This window comes from Callorhinchus milii, unplaced genomic scaffold (genome assembly GCF_018977255.1).
Source record: "Callorhinchus milii isolate IMCB2004 unplaced genomic scaffold, IMCB_Cmil_1.0 Scaffold12, whole genome shotgun sequence".
Lineage (NCBI taxonomy): Eukaryota > Metazoa > Chordata > Chondrichthyes > Chimaeriformes > Callorhinchidae > Callorhinchus > Callorhinchus milii.
The window spans coordinates 16,947,813-16,968,341 of record NW_024704753.1 but is presented as its reverse complement, the minus strand read 5'-3'; positions in this window follow the sequence as shown (position 1 = coordinate 16,968,341).

The following is a 20,529-nucleotide window of genomic DNA, read 5'->3' as shown; positions in this document are numbered from 1 at the left end:
TGGGAGGAGGGAGGGGGAGTGGGGGGGAGAGGAGAGAGAGAGAGCGAGGAGGGGGGGTCCTGGCCTCCCGCAGCCCTTTGTTCCCCTCTCTCTCTCCTTCCCTCCCTCCCTCCCTCTCCTCCTCCTCCTCCTCTCACACACACACACTCTCTCTCTCTCTCTCTCTCCCGCTCGAGCTTTCCTTTGTCTGACGTCCTGGCGCGGCGTTTCCTGTCACGGCGGCTCCGGGGGCCTCCCCTCCCCTCTCCCTCCCCACTCCCTCCCTCCCTCCCTCCCTCTCCCCTCCCCTCCCCTCTCCCTCCCCACTCCCTCCCTCCCTCCTCCCCTCTCCCCTCCCCCTCCCCACTCCCTCCCTCCCCACTCCCTCCCTCCCCTCCCTCCCCCTCCCTCCCCCTCTCTCTCTCTCTCTCTCTCTCCCCTCTCCCCCCTCCTCTCTCCTTCCTTCCCGCCATCGACCAGGGCCTCACCCCCTCCTCACCCGCAACCCCCTCACCCACGGGGGCGCTGCGAGCGGTCGCCCCTCTCCCCCCCCCCACCCCCCCCTCCCCTCCCCCCCCGCCATCCTCTTTTACCTCAGACAGGACGCGGCTCCGTCACCAGCGCTGAACTTGACCGACTGGAACGAGAGGAGGAAGAAGAAGAAGAAGAAGAAGAAGAAGCGGCGGCGGCGCGAGCGGCGGCGGCTCTCAGCGTCACCCCCACTCCCTCCCTCCCTCCCTCGCTGCCTTCCTGCCCTCACACCCCCCTCCCCCGGAACACAGCGAACCCGTACAAACGGTCCGGCTTCACCACTGCGCGCGCCGCGGCCACAGCGCCGCCTGCCGGCCGGCAACGGAGAGAGAGAGAGAGAGAGAGAGAGAGCGCCACCTGGTGGTGGTGGTGGGGGTGTGTGTGTGTGGGGGGGGGGGGGTGTGTCGGTGGTGGGTGGAGGGCGCGTCGTCGTGCGGTTTTTTTAAAAAAAAGCACCGCCACAGCGCCGCCTACCGGTCGGAGCGCTCCTTTGTTCTCACTCGCCCCCTCCCCCCCACCTCTCTCTGTGTGGGGGTGTGTGTGTGGGTGGGGGTGTGGGGGTGTGTGTGGGGGTGGGGGGGGGTTTGCTGGTGGGAGGCAAATGGAAGATCCCAACTTGGCTCTTCCGCCGCCGTGCCTTCCCCTCCCCTCTCGACTCTCTACCCCTCCCCTCCCCCTCACGCTGACCGTTTCCCCCCCTCCTCGCTCCCTCCCTCCCTTCCCCTTCCCCTCCCCCTGACCGTCTCCCCCCTCCTCGCTCCCTCCCTTCCCCTCCCCTTGACCATTTACCCCCTCCTCGCTCCCTCCCTTCCCCTAGCCTCACGCTGACCGTTTCCCCCCTCCTCGCGCTCCCTCGGGTCCCGACCCAACTGTCCAGCGCCTCGGGATGTCCCCCCCGACGTGAAAGGGCGCTCTACAAATGCAATCTTGTTGTTGTTGTTGTTGTTTGGGTGTCGGACACCCCCACGGCTGAACCCCCCCCCCCTTCCTTCCTTCCCCCGAAAAAGGCCGTTGACCGCAGACACCACGCGTAATAATAACAATAATAATAATCGTTGCATTTGGTATAGCGCTTTATTTGATAATTATTTGGGGAGGACAAGTTGGCGGGGCTATTGGGGAGAGCGCGGGGGGAGGGGGACGGGGGTGGGGGGGGTGGGGGAGAGCGGGATTGATTTGGAAAAGCTCTTTTCCGAAAGGGAGCCGGCGCTGGCTGACACGATGGGTCCGAAATGGCCTCCTTCCGTGCCCGTACGATCGCTACGATCTCTGTGTCCAGTCCAGGCAATAACAGCGGCATATATACATACGTACATCCGTACGTACGTACCGTACCTACACACGTGTGGAACTCCCAAGCAGTCTTGGTAGTTTCTAATTAAGGTGATGGATTTCCGCAGGTGTCCGCTCTTCGGTTGACCCCAAAAACTGCATCCCCCGCACACAGCAACAGTGCCGCTCGCCGGCGGCATTTATCCGCACAATAATATCAGCACCTGCTTGGCAGTGACCAGCACGAGCAAAGGGCGCTCATCACTCCCCATCTCTCTCCAGGGAAAGCAAGGTCCTGATGGAGATCAAGCTCGTGGGCACATCAGCAGTCGGAGGGGTTTCCTCCGACCCGTTTGTGCCTTCCAGGACCGAGCAGTGAGATAAATTTGTGGGAAACAGGGGAAGCAGTCGCAGGAAGGGAAAGCTCCAGCTCACGTCATCTTTATGTCTCTGCCAAAGGCCCTCACATGGACAAATGGATTAAACAGTTGGGTACTTCTGGTACATTGCATTGGATTTGACCAAATTGTCCTGTAAAGGTCCTCCCAACACACAATCGAGGCAGATGTCCATTCAACTGCTAATGAGGAAACTCTGAGACTTGGGATCACAATGGTTAGAAAATGGATTATTATTAGTAGTAGTAGATTAGGAAGGCACACATGGATTATCATCATATTATTATTATTAACTGGATTCCAGGTTCATGAATACACTTATATATCCAGATCTTGGTATCCCCTCGATTGGAATTGCAGAGGTAAGCATCTGCTGCTCGATTTCCACACCTCCAAATGGTGGAAATCAATGGACAGACGTACGTGTTGAATGTGCGGAGTATTGTATGCATCCACATTGAGTCACCATTTCTCAGCGAAAGAGGGAGAAAAAAAAATTAGCAAGTGGTTCGTTGTTTTGCAGCTGCCTTGTGAGTTGAATTTGCTTCGTGGGATAAATATGGCAGGGAGGTAATTACGTGTACTTATTGGATTAGCAATTACATTTTACTTCAGAAATCTCACACTTTGGTGCTGGATTTCCTCGGAAATCGATGGGAGCTGTACATCAATCGCTCTTTTGTGGATGAGTGGTTTGGTCAGAACACTGCTGGGAGTTACTTCATTCACGTCTCTACCTTTTAAGTTGTTTTTCTGTTGAGGAACATGAGCGAAGTAAAATTACTATTGCGCAGGATACCATTTCTTGGTATATCAAATGCAAGGATTATTATTATTATTATTATTATTGACCAAAGGACAGCACCTCTGGCAACACACGGCTCCCTTAGCAAGACACTGAGCAATACAACACAACATTTGTTTAGCGCCTTTCACGTCAGGGGACGACCCGAGGCGCTGAGCTCTCTCAATCTAAGAGCTAAATCATTTTAGATTACAAACTCGCAGTGTCCCCACCAGGTGCTTGAACCGACAACCTTCTGACTCAAGAGGTGAAAGAGCGACCGCCTGAGCCAGGCTGACCCCCCCTCGCACACGACATCCAAAAGAGGCAATTCCTGAGTTGACTTGTGGAATCAATACGACTTAAGGTCTGAATAGAAGTTTGCGGAAGCTGGATCGCACCGAGCAGCAGAGGGCAGCCTGCTCCAGATCTGCTCCCTTTGTGGAGCGAACTCGGCGTTGTTTGAAAGCGCAGCCTTTCTAATTCTATTCTTCGCGTGTCAGCAACTTGAGAGATTAGACTCGGGCTCATTCACACAGGATGGCATTTTTAATAACTCAAGACTTTTGTTTCTCGCCCGCCCACATTCTCCAACCAACACCCCACCACCCCCCCCAATGACTGTCAGTCTCACTGGGCTCACAAACAAAGAGAAGGGATTCTTTCCATTTCACCGGTTCTTTTGTGAATGCCGTGCTCGTCGAGATAAAAAGCAGTCAGTGCTGGTAAACCAAACACATGTTTTATTACAACACGTAGTGTCAATATTCCGAGGCTAAATACAGCTCGGAATACCACTGGGTTTTTAAATTTGCACTAGAAATTCAATGGTAGAAAAGCAGGAAGGCCAGTAACCCCCACCTCACTCCTAATAATAATAATAATCCTTGGATTTGATATATAGCGCCTCATCACGACATTGAGACGTCTCAAAGCGCTATTTTGTGGTCGAAACACAGCAGTGTCCCACAAACAGTCGTGGATTGAATGACCACATTAATAATATACAGCTATACTGCCTCCCTTTCTGATTTCAAAACTCCATCCTAAAATGTACCCCTCCCAGGCGTTGTATATGACCTATCACTCAATCCCATCATTCCCAACACCCTGTGATGTCGGAAGAAGAAGTGGCGCTAAAACACAGAGGAAGAACAGTATTAATAATATTAATAAGATCGGAATTAATAAAGCATCTTATCATGTCAAAACATCGCAAAGAATTTCACAGTAGTTACTGGGAAGTGTAGTTATTGTATCTGTAGCGGCAAAATTGCAAAAGCAATGTCCCACGAACGGCCAAGAGATGAACGGCCAATTTTAATAATAATAGCAATAATAACCCTTGAATTTGATGTAGCGCCTTATTACGTCATTGAGACATTTCAAAGCGCTTCACAGGGTACTCTGTAAAGCGAATTGACTGTATTTTTTATGAGTGAAACGCGCACAGCGGCGTCCCACAAACAGCCGTGGAGTGAGTGACCGAATTATTTACAAAATTTATTGGGGAGGAATGTCAATAAGGAAATCAGGCAAAACTCCCTTCACTTTTGAATACTGCCCTTGGATCTTCCAATGTCCCCCTTGAACAGGCAGACGATTTAACATCGTATCTAAAGGATAGGATATCCAACAATGCAGTGTTCCAGCAGTACCGGCAATATCATCATCATTAACAATAATAATCCTCTCGTTTGATGAAGCACTTTGTCATGTCACAACACGGTCAGCCTAGACCACGAGCAGAATCTAAGCTCCTCCAGAAAAGTCACCGGTTTAACGCATTAGGTAGCTTTGAAGACGGGAACTTCAATAGTTCAACAGTTTACTCACACACAAAAGCTAAGAGCCCTCTACTCTAAACTTGGCAGCACCATTGCTTATCTTCCACCGTCCACAGAAGTGTTGCAAAAGCATTGTGACTTTGGCTTTTGCTCCGCTCCACTGCTTTGTACAGATTACTCACTCGGGAACAAACTATTTTTTTGGCACATTTGTATCTTCCGATATTTATTTATGACTGTCAGCTCGCTCTGGATATTGTAACTGTATTTTCTCAGTGTCATTGCAGAACCTGTGCTGCTTCTGATCACTATGCTAGCCTGACGCACCTGATAACCAGAAGGAGCTTTATATCATCTTTCATTTCCTACCTCTGCTTTGAGGCGAAAAGGTTTCAATCCATCTCCACGGTATAACAATTCCAATTTGACAAAACCTGGACATCAATGACTCAAATTGGATGGAGCACTGAGGCAGGACTTGGAGCAGAATGCAACAACAAAGAGTATTTCCTCAGCGCTCTCACAAAAAAACAGATTGTTTCCTCTACAATAAGCACTACCCCTGGATTACAGGCGAATGTGTCACTGAGGCCGATACAATCTGGGTCCACATTTCATTGCTCGGAATTCAAATGATCAGAGGATGACAAGAGCGTGTGGTTTTAACAGGAACTTCTTCAACTGTGGCAAAGTCAAAGAGTAATAATAATAATGATAATCCTGGCATTTGATACAGCACCTTATCACGTCTTCGAGACGTCTCGAAGCGCTTCACAGAATGTACTGTAAAGTGAACTAACTGTATATTTTGTGGGCGAAACGCGGCAGCCAATTGCGCACAGCAGCGTCCCCACAGACAGTCGTGGATTGAGCAACCAATTTATTATTATTATTTTTTTTGAAGCATTCATTACCCCCGGAAAACAATCCGACACTCGATTAGCAACCTGGTTCCTACTTACTGCTAAGTAAACAGAGGCGTATGGAGTAGGGAAACTTACCCAATGTTTCGCTCCGCCAGGGAATCAGAACCCAGGTCTCTCGCTTGCGAGGCAAGTGTTCTAATAACCACTGAGTTACCCAATAATACTGGGTAAAGAGATAGGAAATTCTCTAGCTCCCTTGCTAGTAATGATGAATAGATCTTGGAATGTTCCCTAACTTTATTTGTCAGTATTAGTATCGTACAGGGGCAGTTAAAATGTCTCTGTCACTAAATTGTCTTCATTGCAAGGACATTAAACCATAGAGCAATTTCCTGAAGCTTCTCTTCCGCTGCCAGGTCCCCGACAATAATAATAATAATCATACTTACATTTGATATATATTATTTGATACAAATATAATCTAAATATATTATAAATGTATATATTTAATATAAATGTGTTCCTCTGTGATCTTCAGTGAACGCCTCTAATAGATGTACAGCGTGCAGAAAACTGCAGGTAATTTACAGACTTTTGTGTATCACACATCTTATATCTGCGTAAGCACCAAGTTCAAGCTGGTGGGAGGTTACGCCTCACCTTGTCAGTGTCAGAGTTTCGCCCACAAAATATTACAGTCAATTCACTTCACGGTGTATTCTGGTGAAGCGCTTTGAGACGTCTCGACGATGTGACAAGGCACTAGATCCAAATGCAAGGATTATTATTATTATTATTATTATTAGTGCTTGTCCTGCGTGGGTGTTTATCCAAGAAAGGAGAACTGCAAATCCAGGACCACGTTGTGAGATATTTAGTCCTGGAAATGCTGTCACAAAGTGCAGATGGCCTGTCTGTACTATTTTTAGCATGCAGATGTTACTATTAACTGGCTGAGGTTCTCAATATGTGCAATAAGTCCCCGAGTTGCAGTTTGGCTGTTAAATAGAGCACGGATGGCGCACTCGAGCTATTTTTAGACGTGATACCAGTTCCCAAAGTGCCGCCTCACCGATTCAGGCCACTGTGTCAGACTGGAGTGGATGTTCCCGTCGTCTCCCGAGCTGCTGGCATCGATTTTCCCCAGTTTGCATTCGCTAATGTTGTTATGGTCTAAATTGAGTAACGTTGCCTTTGATCCTCTCGCACAATAGCAATAGAGATCTGGTTCGTTTCCTCTGTCTGGTCACACAATACTCCCCGAGCGCAGTGACCCGCGTGAGAACACACAGCAAGTGGATACGAGCCAAGGTTTTTTTTTTGCAGTCTGGAAATTTCATTTTTTTTTATTAAGAGTGGAAGAGTCATCAACACCACCGAAACGATTTTCCCTTCGCTTCCCTTATTCACCCTTAAAAGCATTTTTTTCCCCCCGTCAAATATATAAGGGCAGTAATACAAACCCGGTGCTAAACTCGTCAGTTCCGGTTGCCACCAGCAGCAGTTTACTGCGTCCCAGCGCAGCCCAGGGAAAATGCAGTCTCTCTTCATAAAGACTTCATAGGAACAATATCATGATGTATTGTGATGATGCAGCCTCTTGTTTCCACTGGCAATCAAGTGCAGATCTGGACGAGCTTCATACCATTTGTCGACAGGAAATGGCTTTGCCAGTTTACAGAGCTTTGACAAGAGCCAAGAGTTTCCATTCATTGCGCAGCACCTTGTCAGTGTCAGAGTTTCGCCCACAAAATATTACAGTCAATTCACTTCACGGTGTATTCTGGTGAAGCCAGAATCTCTAGTTCCAAGCAGGGATGCTCTGAGCTCCTCTGTGCTATTTTGCCCAACGTGTGTTAACTAAGACCATAATTCTTGACTCATTGGAAAATATTGAGTAGTTTAAATGCTTAGGATGTGCTTCATGCAGATCAGGGATGAACTGTACTAGTTAGGGTTGGGCAAGTTTCCTTACTCCACTCGCCTCTGTTTACCCACCAGTGAGTAGAAACCCGGTTGTTAGTCAATTGGCAGATCGCTTTTCCGGGGGCAATAATCCCTTCAAAAAAATTGGGGGTGGGGTTTAAGTGTTGTCACTCAGTCCACGACTGTTTGTAGGACACTGTGTGTAATTGGCTGCTGCAAACTATAGTCAATTCACTTTGCAATATATTCTGTGAAGCACTTTGAGACGTCTCGATGACGTGATAAGGCGCTACATCATGCACCTTCCCCCTACCCAACCCAGCTGCTCCCTGAACTTCACCCACTCTGCCTCACATCACTTTCCATCCCTTCGTCTCTGAAAATCTCTTCCAAAATCCCTCTGCTTCTCTCATTTTCCCTCTCCGCATTCAAAATCTGTCGGGCAGAGAAACACTTGGGCTCGAGGACCAGCTGGCCCCAACTCCACACCATATGTGTGAAGAGGAAAAAGGTTTCATAGCAGGCTCTGTAAATGGGAATGTTAGATTATATTCCTGGACCATCTGCAAAGTGATCCTTGAGGTACAATAGAACGGTCAGATGGATCATTCTAACCTGCAGAGATGATGGACCTATTCCATCACTCTCTCCTCAAGACAAGCAGGTAAAAAGCTACCGAATGCACTGCTTCAAACAGGTTTCTAAAGTCACATTTAGATCCTCCGTGAAGTCACTTTTCTCTGTGAATTACCCCCCAAAGAATTCCCTGCAGTACACTACAGGCAATCGGAAATCTTCCCTCAGATCGCTTTAATGTCCACCTTCAAAGACTTTTTTTTCCCCCCAGCTGAGTTCAGTTCCTTTTACGCGACGGGGTAGCGTGAAATAAATCAGTTTGATTCCATAAAGTACTCACGTGTAATGTTTCCCCATTTGTTGCCTTGGCACAGATCAAAGTTCATCCCTCGTTAAAGCAGTGATTTATTACAGTTAGTGAATCACATGCATCTATGTGAAAAGTGGGGAGCGGGAGTGAGTGAGTGAGGGTCTGTGTTTGATGGCAGGATTTATTAGTGTAAGACGAGTAGCATTTAGTTATTCCACAGCATTCAGAGGAGTCTGCGTACGTGATTCGCAAGCAGACGGAGACGATAATTAATTTGTTATTAGTCTTGGGTTCCATCGGAAACCTCTTTCGCGGAATGAATCTGTATGCTAATGACATTATTTTACAAATCGCAACTATTGAACTCACCGGCTCTCTGGTAGCGGTGCTAAATCAGACAGGAAATGAATCCAATTAATGGGGAGCTCGCGAGTCATCTCAAAAGAGCATGATTCACAATCGTAAAATTAAAACGTGTAAAGAAGGAGACGTCTCTATGGTTCAGCAACGCGAAGCAAATATTGGCAGGTTTGAATCGTCGCCTTTCATCGATTTCAGTTCAACCACAATGTCTGCTTGGATTGGGAGCGTGAGAGGGAAACCTGACTTACCGTGAAACACGCTGTATTAACGCTGCGTTATTGATCGTTGCTCCATACTCAAAATCCAAATCCTTTAACTAACGCAACAATAATGCTGGACTTAGGCTATGAGTCGGCTGTTGATGGAACTGCTTTACATTGGGCCAACGCGGCACCGTACAGCATAGAAAAAAAAACAGGTCACTCAACCCAACCTGTCCGTGCATCTGATTATATTCTACCCGAGTCTCCATCAACCCCTTACTCCCTCCGGTAACCTGTCATTCCCTTCTCCCGCATGTGTATATCCAGCTTCCTCTTGGAGATAAGTTGTTGTTCCTCTTCAATGCATCTGTTACTGTACTGTTGCCAATCCTGCTGGATGCTGCCACAGCTCTCAGTCACTGTTTAGCCAGGGACAGCTTTCGTTTGTGTGCGTACATCTCAAGTGACAGTGCTAAATCTGGCATGTGTAGGGAGGTGGCTTTTTTTTTTTAGTTGAATGTGCATGTGGTGTTGTCTTTGGACATTAGGCTCGTGTTGAACGAGTTTCCAAATTGCTGTGATCAGAAGGAGGGTTGGGGCAGTGAAAGAGGGCAAGTAAATCTGCATCTGGGGGTTAATCGTTTAACATTGAAATGTATGTCATGATGCATCGGTAATGTTTAGCATCGATAATGGCACCAAAAAGGCAGTGGGCAGAGAACGTGCTGAAGGAGAGTGCACAATGGCAAGGTCTATGAGTTGCATGTCTTCTGGTGAATAATAATAATAATCCTCGCATTTGATACAGCGCCTGATCACATCTTCGAGACGTCTCAAAGCGCTTCACAGAATATACTGTAGAATGAATTGACTGCATATTTTCTGGGCGAAACGCGGCAGCCAATCGCGCACAGCAGCGTCCCCCACAAACAATGGTGGATTGAGTGACCAAATTATTATTTTTTTTTGAACGGATTATTATCCCCCGGAAAAGCGATTCGCCAATCGACTAACAACCAGGTTCTTGCTTGCAGCTGGGTAAACAGAGGCGAGCGGAGTAAGGAAACTTACCCAACCATTTTGCCCAGGAATCAAACCGAAGTCCTCTCGCTTGCGAGGCGAGTGCTCAAATCACAAAGCTATAAGACTCCACATTAACAGGGTGTTTGAATAAAGCTAGTTAACCTCTGCAAATTTATTTTGCGATTTAAATGAATGATGTGGCTGCAGATGTTCCATTCTCAGCCCTGGTGCTTACTCGACTGCCTGCCGGAGACTTGTACAAATATTTAATTCTAAATTCTGGAAGAGGGTTGTGTGACTCTTGATGATAAGCAGCAAGTCCAATAAAGTCTCAGGTGCAGTCGTTAATTAGTTCCTGGTATTACTAAATTCAGCAATGCAGCCTCTTGGGTTAAATTTAGGATGTAGATGTTTACCACAAAAGATAAGGTTGAGGAAGTGAAAATACCAATTAAACTGTACGTGAAGTTAATCTTATTTCCCGAGATTTTCAGATAAAAGCAACTACTGTAATTAATTACACTCACTGCACTGTGAGCCAAGAAGATTAGCAAAAGTCAATACAATTGGTGAAATATGAAGTTATTAAAGGAGTTTCTTCTTCCAATTGCTTGAAATTTCAGCTCGTTAAGGTGCTACATCAATTGCACATATTGAGTTGCCGCTTAGTCCGTTTCTATTGCCACAGTTGAATTTTCTTCAAGCTGACTGCTTACTGGTTGGACATTCAGTGTATAATATACTGTATTTTAAACCTTTCCCTGGGAAAAAGCACCTTTCAATGGGACTGTAGATAAGCCAGCAATATAGCACTCAATGGCACCTCTATCCATCCTGGACTGATTTCATAGGACTGTTTCGCCCATAAAATATACAGTTAATTCACTTTAGAGTATATTCTTTGCGCTTTGAGATGTCTCAAAGATGTGATAAGGTGCTATATCAAATGCAATGATTATTATTATTATTACTAGGCTGATCCAGTGGAGTCCTGTAGGTCAGTGGTTAGAGCACTCACTTTGCAAGCGAGAGACCTGAGTTCAATTCCAGGCAGAGGGCGAAACCTTGGGCAAGTTTCCTTACTCCACACAGAGCCTAATAATAATCCCTCCAAAACAAAACAATAATAAATTGGTCATTTTCAATCCACGACTGTTTGTGGGACATTGCTGTGCGCAATTGGCTGCCGCGTTCGCCCACAAATATACAGTCAATTCACTTTACAGTATATTCTGTGAAGCGCTTTGGGACGTCCTCCCGACGTGAAAAGCGCTATATCAAATGTAACGATTATTATTATTATTATCCACACTTTATTGTGAGATATTCTGCTACTGACCTTACCATGTTTCTGTTAATTTGACAGTCTGGGTGAAGTGGTATATAAATACATGTTGTTGCTACTCAGATCTAGTATTTACATCAATTGTAACATTGCCATCATACTATTGATTGTTTACCAAGTCCCCAAGAGCTGAAACACAATGTGTTGAAAACAACCCAATCCATTAGAAACATTCATTCGATCATTAGTATCGCATGGCTACCTTTGCTTCGGGAGAATCACACTGACGAGAGAAAATAATTACACATAAAAGGTACCTGGAGACTTTCCTGCATTAAAATTGGAAATAACAAAAGGGAACTCAGCCGTCTCCGTGTGTCATTGGAAATTGGAAAAGAAACACTTCTCTTCAATATATATTCTAACATGTGTTTTCATTCTCCTCTGCTATTCCCATCCACTCCTGAAGCTGCTTGGCTATGATTTTACTGTACAAGACAGTTACTCTCCAATACCTGACTGCCTCTTCTCCCACCCTCCCCATGTCCTTGCCCGTCAGAAAATTATACATAACACACAATAGCTAAATAAATGGGGAAATTGAGGAAAAAGAGGACCAGTTAACACAGTGAAATAAACCAACCTTTCATTTCTGGCATCTGTGTTTGACTCCAACCCAAACTGATGGTGTGAAAGTCTTTTCTTCTTTGTTTGTTGGTTGTGGGGTCCAATGCAAAAATCAGTCTGAGTGGTTTTAAGTCGGTTCCTTGTGAGAAAGAACCCACAGGATCAAAACTCTTATAACTTAGCACTAAGTCGGCAATTTCGCTCAGAAGGTCTTGCAAATAGCTGCTGTGGGAAATGAAAACTTCACACAAGAGTTAGAGGTTTTGAGTTTGTAGATGCGGTAAATGTTTGGAGCAGAAGTATTAAGGAGTGTTTTACAATTGTAGCTGAACAGGGAGAATTTGATGGACAATATAGCAGGTACTCTACACTGCATCTAATCCATGCTGAGTCTCACTTCCGAGTGGTTGACACAGCAGTACAGGAATCTTTAAGAACAAACCGTAAATGATTGTACTGTTGACAGTGTTCAACCAGTCCAAATTACTGGTTTTTATTAAAAATATATATAATTTGTCAAACATGCCAAGGGCTTTTTGTAGGATAAACTTTGTGCTTGATGAGTAGGAATCTAGTTTGCTAATTACTGTTTACTCTGAACAGACTGAATTAACTGTGCAGGTCAAAGAGTTGGCTATTTTAAATTGGTTAGAGGAAGCTGAGGATAGATCTTATGTCGATGTCCTCTTGAAACGGGAACAGAGTTCTGTTCCTCCAGCAAACAGCACATTCAATTCATAATGTCTGCGGAGAGAGGCTTTGGGATGTAAAGGATGTGATCCCAATTTCTGGGGAAGGGAGGACGGTTGTATATGAGATTGTGTTGTTACATGAAATGCCCCCAAAGAGTATAACAATATATAACGCCTTAACACGTCTTCGAGACTTCTCAAAGAGCTTCACCGAGTATACTGTCAAGTCAATTGATTGCGTATTTTGTGAGCGAAAGAAATACGCAGACTACTGCAAGTAGCAGCACTAAGATGTGTTCGGTAATATCAGATATTTACAATGGGACCAATTGATTGTGTTACTAGTTAACAGAGGCAGCAATTTCAGTCAGTTCCAGATACCGTACATCATGGATTTAGCGCTCAGCCAAGGAGAGGGTTTGAAGACAGCACAAACCTACCAATTATTTGAGAGACAAATAATTAGACCACATGCAAAATACTGCAGATGCTGGAAATCTGCTAATTAGACCATGCTTGAACGAACAAATAATGCGGAAGGCAGCCAGTTTCTGCAGAGCTTGACCAGGGTCTACCATGATCTGCCACTTCACATTAAACTCATTGTTCCACTAGTCTTCTGCCATAGGGTCATTTCAGATTATCAACACGGATGGAAATGGCATAAGACAGGCATCAGTCGCTCAGTGTTTACATCAGACGCGAACTGCGCTCAGGGAGAGATGGCGGGGCCTCTGGGGAAGGAATAATTAGCAATAATCAAGAGTGTGGCTAGTTTGGTTGACTATCCAAACTGAAGTTAGAATCGGTTACAAAAATGTTTAGTGACCAATTATTTTCTCCTGATTGGTGGACCCCTCTGTCCCAGCCTCCCGCTGCCGGGAACAATTCCACACGCTCTGATACCCTGCCCAAGTGACCTTGGTTGTGAGTGTTGACTCGATGCTCAACCATAATGGATGTCATAGCCAAGCCTGACCCCTCCTCACCCAACTGCCACACGTGTTCACAACCAGTCGAGGGACTGCGACCAGGAACCCAGCTGGCTTTCCACTACTCCACAAGCTTTGGAACTCTGTCTCCCTCAAACCCTCCATCTTGCCCCCTTCTTCAATGCAACACCATTAAGCCTGATTATGGCAACATGGTTCAATAACCTAAGATAACATTTAAATCCACAGGAGTGGCTTCATAAGCTTGAACCATTTCTGATCCCACTAAATACTGGCTCGGGTGGCTAGGCCGTCTCTGGTCTCCTGCTTATCCCCCGTGCCCTTCGCTCCACCATCAGAGGCTGTGCTTTCGGCCACTATGCCCCGAAGCTTTGGAACTCTCTCCCCCAATCCCTCCACCTTGCTCCCTCCCTCCCCTCTTTTAGAGATTACGACTGAAGACCTTCCTCTTCGACCGCACTAGTCATCTCCCTCGGCTCGATGTCAGGCTCCGCCACTGTTAAGCGCTCTTAGACGCTGTCTGCGTAACAAGTTGTTGTTCTTATTTGGTTTTAGAAATAAACTGGGCTGCATTAGCAAGATAGGAAGATGTAAAGGGTGACGGGTTTGGGGGATTTTTCTATTTTTCATTCCCATCCAATCTTCTCTCCCCAACATTCTGACGCACCTTCGATATGGGACCTTGTGTCGAAACGTCTCGCTCTTCACACACCGACGACTTGCTATGTCACTTCCACTACTGTAAGAACTGCGTAAGGTAACATCCAAGACGATCCAAATCTTTGCAATAAATACCGTGGAAAATATAAAATACAAAGCACCCCAAAAAAATGGATTTCAGGGTCTGTTTCTTATGGATCTGAGTCAGATAAATGGTCAGACCGTTACTCTCTCCAGGGTATTCACAGATAGTCAGTGAAATCTGGCTCAGCACGACCTTATCTGCTAAACAGTGCAAACAGTCTCCTGCGTTGACAACAGAAGATTAAAGAAATGCAGCCGTTTAGCTTCCTATCAACAACACAACCACACCCCCCCCCCCCCCCCCCCCAACTCATTGTCAATTCAAAATGGGATTTAGTCTTTCACTTGAAAGGCACTTCACTTGTAGGTCAACTTCCTGACAAACAGGTCAACATTCTTCTCTCTCCATTGAAGCGTAACAAATGAAATAAACCTCTTCCGCATTAAAACTCCCTAAAATGTTAGCTTTAGATGGGTTGTTGTCTCCAGGAATTTCCCAGTGGCAACAATCAGCTGAATACAAAATAATTCTGTCACTGATGAAAGCAAAAGAGGGTGGTGGAGGGGGGGGATGGGGGGAAATGGGTTATAAGGTGCTGCAATAGATCAACAAGCACACAACAGACTCAAGGCTTCCAGAAGAGCATCAAAAAACTAGCAACAGTGGTATTCCTCGATCGTGTTTTCCCCAACATTATTATAGGGAAAAGTGAGCTAAATCATCTCCCAGGATCTTTCAGTGAAATTTCATGGTTAACATTAGGAGGAACGTCAGCATTACCTGCTCAGTTAAAGCACAGGATTGGCGTTGGTAAAGGAGAGATTTCCCCCCCCCCCCATCGCCGCAGATAAATAACTTGGCTTACTATGACCCAACTTCGCTCTTCCCTCTCCCACCATTGCGTATACGAGTCACTCCAATCTGGATTTCACATTACCAAGAGAGCACTGGTCAAAGTTATGAACCGCACACCCTCTCCGTCTTTGACCAGGGCTCCCTGTGCCTCCTTGATCTCCCCGCCACTTCCAAGACTGTTTGGGACATCCTCGCGATATGATAAGTGGCCATAAGTAATGCAAGGACTATGATAATACCATTGACCGCTCCATCTTTTTTCACCATCTTTCCTCCTTGGTGCAATTCTGTGACATCGCTGACCTGTCGCACGATGTCTCCTCTAATAGCATCCTGTGTATTTGCATGGTTGCCTCGTTCCTCTCCTTTTTCATGTTTGATCCCACTTTGCAGCACCTTAGGGCACCCTCCTGGCGTGAAAGGCGCTATTACAAATGTAATGCAACGTTGTTGTTGAGTTAGCATCATCTTGGCTGAGCGACGAGAAGCTCGATTGCTTATTGAGGGACTGGGATGTTGATCTGGCAACGTAGTTGGGAAGAAGCACAGAGAGTTGAGTGATTGGGAAGCATGCGAGTGTTTGCAGGGCCTCTGATTATACCCCTGGGCCAGTTCTCCACTTATTATATCATTAAACAGACTCTGGAATATAATTCACAACATAGCCATTAAGTGATAACTAATTGTAATTAAATGCTGTTAACCTCCCACTGGGTAGTTACTGCAGTTTCCTGGCTTACTGCCTTCTCACTTTATTCTTTTGAAGGTTTGTTGATTATGGGGGTGTTTTCTCAATATAAATTGCTTCCTGGATGGCTGAAGATCAGCTGGTTACAAATCATCGCACTCCTTCCTCTCCCACCACTTCCTGCATGAACCCCTCCAATCTGTCAGCTTGGCTCAGTCGCACTCTCGTCTCTGAGCCAAACGGTGCTGGGTTCAATCTCCATATCAGGACCATGACCTTATAGTCCAGGGGAGGGGAAGGCTGCACTGTGGGAGATACTGTCCAGACAAGATGTCAAACCAAGTTCCTGCCTGCATAGCTTGACTGACTCTCACAGCCCTACCTCCGTGAGCTCTTGCAACCCTACTCCCTCAGCCATTGCCTCCATCCCACCAACTCTGATCTGCCTCATGCCTCCGGTGTTAGTAGGGATGCTTTCAACCACTTTGCCCCTGCTCTGCTGAATGCAACTGAATTCCTACTGCTTCACCCCACCCACACTTCCAAAGCATGTTTAAAGACCCATCTCTTTGACTGCACCTTGGCCACCTGTTCCCTCCCCATCTCCCTTCAGTTTACAATTGAGGGACTTGTTAACTCAACTAGCTAGTTGTTGAAATGTAGGGGTCCAAATGTCCCTTCACGTAGGACAAAATGTTGGCAGCTTCCTCCCAGAAACCAAATGCGCCTGTCTACGTACGTACTTACTTACATCAGTCGAGTCGAGCAGCAGCTCAAGTGTGTGAAAAATTAGCTTACAGTAAATTGGTCCATTATTAAATGTCCTCATTCAGTTTGTTGTGGGAAGATGTGTCATTGACATACATGCATTATTGATAAACAAAACCGCTGTGCAACATTATGGAAAAAAATGAATTTTGTTCACACATCAGTTGATGAGTATATTTATCTTTCCAGCTTGTAATAATAATAATAATAATAATAATCCTCGCATTTGATATAGCGCTTTTCACGTCGGGAGGACGTCCCAAAGCGCTTCACAGAACACTGTAAAGTGAATTAACTGTATATTTGTGGGCGAACACGGCAGCCAATTGCGCACAGCAATGTCCCACAAACAGTTGTAGATTGAAAATGACCAATTTATTATTGTTTTTGGTTTTGGAGGGATTATTATTAGGCTCTGTGTGGAGTAAGGAAACTTGCCCAAGGTTTCGCCCTCTGCCTGGAATTGAACTCGGGTCTCTCACTCGCAAAGCGAGTGCTCTAACCACTGAGCTACAGGACTCAACAAGTCGAGTAATAGACTCCACAAGTTGAGTAATAGAGAAGGAACGATCTGCCAGGTTTCTCACTTCTGATTTAGGAATTCCTGCTGCTTGGATGTCGAGAGAGAAGAGAATTGGGCTCAGCCCCAATGGATCGATAAAAGCAACAATAAATTACATTTACACAGCGCATTTCACGTCGGGAGAACGTCCCAAATGGCTGGACAGTCAGGGAGGGCAGGACTAGGAGGGTAGAGACGTTTTTTTTTGAGAAAATGGCTAAATTGTTTATTTGATTGAGCGAACCTGCCCCGACACAGAGCGTCACAATGAATCACTTGTCCGACTGGCCCAGGCTGGCTGCCTGCTCCTGAAGCTGGGCACTAGGTGGTGCTCGAGGGTGACCCAACATGACCTTCGTCGTTTCACAACCGTTAGTTAAAGTCCGGGGGTTGCGCTGCGGGATATTGCATTGCTCTGTAGAGCCAGTTGGTACTTTTCCATCATAAAGTTAACTGTGACCTCTTTAACTTCTCTGCTGACTTCAGGGTTGTGCTGTAATCTTAAGCGAGGCCTGCCTCCTTGGTCACGCGCACTCGACTACAAAGTTTCCTCCTGTAAATTTAACAGTTCTCTCTTTGAAGTGATTCAATCTCGATTGTATACTTTGCTAATCTGCCGTAACCTCCTGCACTCCAACAGGCGTCTGGTGCCCCCAAACCGTTTGCTTCTTCTATCCATAATTCCTGTCAAATCTAACTTTCTTTTTAAATAAAACAACCCTCCGTATCTTGGTCTTAAAACATTCGTACTTTCAACTTACTCTATAAACATTCTTTCAAACATTTGTCGTTAAGAACGCCACATTTTTAAATTTATACTGTACTGCTCTCATTCTTGCTCGAACACAATTTATGTTGTAGATTTGAGATACTGAAGCCCTCCCAAAGTTCTCCAATAATTTATTTTACTGTAAACCTGGATATGTTGCCGTTTTTGGTAGATGTTTATTTAACATTAAATCCAAAGTCCTTTAATGTCAGTGGAGTTTTCATTAGTCTACTTCTTAATTCATGTTACATTGACAGCTCTACCGCCTGTTAAGCCTTTCCAAATCAGGTACAAAGAAGGTTAACACAGAACAAAATTCCCAGGTCAGGTACAGCAAGGGACAAGATGCGTGATAACACTTATTATGAACTTATGATAGAATGTTCTATGTCAAGCACTTGCAGATCAGATATAACACAGGTTAGATGCAGAGAAAAGCTCCTTTAACACAGCGTCCGGGTCCCATGTGTTAGCCACTCGCCACATGTGGCGAATTGGGAATCCAGATATGGTTTTTGATTAGTAAAAAAGAATTGAGTAATAGATATGATGTTTTTGTGCATTTGTTGGTCGAATGGTAAGACGAAAAGCAGGGTGTGCAAGTCTTTTTTGATCGTTGTATGTGCCTTTACTTCCTTGGTTATTGGGTATCTGGTCAGCAGATACATTACTATTTCTGATGGGAAAGGGTGAGGTGGCTAAGTCCAGACTGATCTGGGCTTGAGCCCATAACCTTCTGATGCAATGAGAGTGCTTCCAACTGAGCTCAGCTGTCACTGACAAGCAATGATAATAATCATTATCCTTGCATTTGATATAGCTATTATCAATTCTTCGAGATAACTCCATAGGCTGCGGATCATCCAGAACTCTGCAGCCCGTGTCCTCACCCACACCAGGCTCCGTGATCCTATCACCCCTATCCTCGCCCGACTCCACCGGCTTCCCATCACACAGAGGATACAGTTCAAGATCCTGGTCCTCACCTTCAAAGCCCTCCATGTTCTTGCTCCCCCATACCTCTGCGACCTCCTAACCCCATACCAACCTGTCCGCTCTCTCTGCTCAGCGGGCTCCAGGCTGCTACAGGTCCCCCGCCTCGCCCGCCCCACCATTGGTGGGTGGGCCTTCTGCCACTCTGTCCCTACCCTCTGGAACTCAATCCCGCCCCTCTGCCTCGTCCCCTCCTTTGCCTCCTTCAAGACCCACCTCAAGACCCTCCTTTTGGATTGTGCTTTCAATCACTCTGCTTACCCCCCCGCCCTCCACCCTCCCCAAACCCGCCCCCCAGCTCGGGTCCTCCCGACGTCATTTTGTTGCTGTTATTGTCCCAAAGCGCTTCACAGAATATACTGTAAAGTGAAGTGACTGTATATTTTGTGGGCAAAATGCATGTTGAGACTTAGAAGGCATTGAGCCAAACTCACCAAAACCTCCTAAACACATTCACTTTTTAAAAACGTTAATCTATTATTCAAACGTGTCTATTCCCATAACTGTTGTGCGAAGAGAATCTGGTTGTGGCCAGTGTTTGGTAGTGGTTTCAGATGCCAGATTATCAACATCCCACAGGCGTGAACAGAGGCAATATTTTTCTGAAAACAAGCTGCCGTTCCGGTTATCAAGCTAAACTGTTTATAAAGGGCCCATTGGCGGATGCCAAAACAATGCAGAAATGCGATCTGAACGCTCCCATGGCCTTGCAGAGCAACTGAAATCTCACCGTGGACCCCTGACATGGGGTTACATTTATTTTCCAGGCAATTCGAGTAGTAAAAACATTGTTGGCCTGGAGGTAGCTGGTGCCCTGTTGAGACTGCGGAGCAGAACTTCCAGCACCACAGGCAACGCAGAGGCTGTGTACGCTCACACCCACATGGCTTTCTGTACTGGCTGCTCACCTTCCTGCTGTGAGGAAAGCTTGTAATAATAAGCCACGCTGTTGGCCGCTGCTGCTTGACAGCTCAGGCTGACTAGGGCCATAAAAACCTGGGAGACGGGAGGCAGCAAAGGGCACCATTCATTTCACTGTCTCCAGAGGCAGGTTGAAGCCCCACTTCATGATACAGTGGGTCCAGCCCTCGAGGCATCAAAAAGGCGTTTCATTTATCTTCCGCTCTTGGCTGCAGCAGCCGGCGTACATCGCTCCTGTTGAGCCTATGCTGCTCGATAAAGCATTCTGAGCTGCATACCAGCTATTGCTGCTGCTAACGAGAGGTCAGGGTTAAATCAGCTCCCTTGCAGATTTTCTTTATTATTTAAAGGAGGGAAGAGCAAGAGAGGCAACTCCGAATGGCAGAGATCCCCGAGGCAAAGCGTTTAGATCTGAATAACAAGTACAGAGACCAAAGGAGAGTTGTTTATGTAAGATAACCTCGCTCAGAAAACAGCTCTGGGAGTAGTCAAATTTGAATAAAAGATTCCGATTTTAATACGTGAATATGTTTAGCATGTGTCACGACAGCATTTCTGCCCTCATCCTTTGGAACTGAATCCCACAGTCCCTTCACCTCGCTCCTTCAAGGCCCTCTTCTTCGACCGCACCTTTGGTCACCCTCCTAACCCCA